Raw genomic sequence first — 1,565 nt, forward strand, 5'->3', positions numbered from 1 at the left:
TGAAGTTGAAAGACTCTGGCGGCTGGATACTGAACGTTGCAGATGGACCAGCAGAACCAACTCTCTGTACGTCGTCCTCATCCATGTCTCCGGTATGATGACTTACAGCAGGGGTCCCCAAACTTTTTCCTGTGAGGGCCACATAACTTGTCCCTTCTCTGGTGGGGGGCCGGAGTCAGTTTGTAACAGAAAAGGTGCATAGGCACTCCTGCACGATTGCAGGAGTGCCTATGTAAAAATATATTGTTTTCCAGAAAGCACAATCAAATAACCCTCTCTGGGTTCTTCACAGAAAAAATCCAGGAAGTTTTGTAGTCCGTATTTTTCCCAACTATGAGCCGCACCAGACTATAAACCACAACCCCAAAGTTGTTTTTTTTAAACCAGTAAACACACATATAAGCCTTTCCACAATGATGCAGCAACAGCAGAGGGGAGCGGACAGCCAACATTTTAGTCATAACAGGTCAATTGAATATCACATTTAAATTACGTTTAACTGAACTGATTACGGTAGTTTCCGAACGGTAACTGTAACAGTAAAAGTGCTGATCCTTCGTGACCTAGCATTTGCTAAATAAAAATGGGCGCTTTCTTCTTCTTCATTAGATTCCAACAGCAGCTTGCATCCATTATTGTTGCACTACTGCCATCTACTGGATCCTAATATCTATACCTCAAATTCTCATAATGATCCCAGTATTATTTAAAAATAATTCACTTTGTAATGGTCTCGCTATGGTGTCTTGTACCAAAACTAACCATCAGCCAAACTCCTTTCACACGAGTCAGGATTAATTAGTTCTTCCTTTATTTCCATGTAGAATGGAGTGAAACTGTCAAAACACAAACAACTCAGGATGAGCTCAGAGCAGCTTACATGTTTTACATTCAGATACATACATTAGAAGTACATCTGATGCAACAGCTACCTCAGAATGCTATGAGCTGCAATGCTACGTAACGACCTGAGAAATCTTAGCAGCCTGCTAGTTAGCAATGACGTAGCACATAATCAAGTCGCCCGCAGGTATTTCCAAAACTAATTTAATAAACAAGTTACTTATTTTCTCATATGTTAACATAAAGGCTCGTTTTGAAGTACAAGCTGCTACTTACAGGCATCGCTTCGAAGAACTCGACCTGGAATGCGGCATTCATAACAGAAGTGTGTGTTCATCTGCTCTACCGCTAGCAAACAACCGTACTGATTAAATAACATAAAAGTCAAGTAGTTCCCTAAAAGTCCAACAGATGGCAGCAATGTGCCATGCAAAACAAAACACCCACAGTTTACAGGACAAATTTCCTGCTAAAGAGCCCCCTGGTGGTTGAAGAAAAATCCACATATAAACCGGAAAATACAATATATGAAAAAAATATCTGAGTGCTCTCTGGTATTGTTCAGGGGGCCGGACCAAATGTGGAGGCGGGCCGGATCCGGCCCGCGGGCCGTAGTTTGGGGACCCCTGACTTACAGCACTCCTGACACCTTGTCATATTGTTACAAAGAGTGCGCTGAGACAAACTGTATCATCGTGATTAGTTTATTCAGGATCACCAAA

At 42.0% G+C, this 1,565-nt stretch overlaps 1 long non-coding RNA gene across 1 annotated transcript; it reads right to left on the reverse strand.

The window, feature by feature from the left end:
• Positions 1 to 711: 711 nt before the first annotated feature.
• LOC107835510 (uncharacterized) lies at positions 712 to 1,186 on the reverse strand. Its single transcript, XR_001661305.1, has 2 exons — positions 1,120 to 1,186; positions 712 to 836 (listed from the first exon to the last, which is right to left on the reverse strand). It is a non-coding gene; the product is annotated as an uncharacterized LOC107835510 (long non-coding RNA).
• Positions 1,187 to 1,565: the final 379 nt, after the last annotated feature.

The sequence above is a fragment of the Poecilia formosa genome, unplaced genomic scaffold (genome assembly GCF_000485575.1).
Source record: "Poecilia formosa unplaced genomic scaffold, Poecilia_formosa-5.1.2 Scaffold3354, whole genome shotgun sequence".
NCBI classification, from domain to species: Eukaryota; Metazoa; Chordata; class Actinopteri; order Cyprinodontiformes; family Poeciliidae; genus Poecilia; species Poecilia formosa.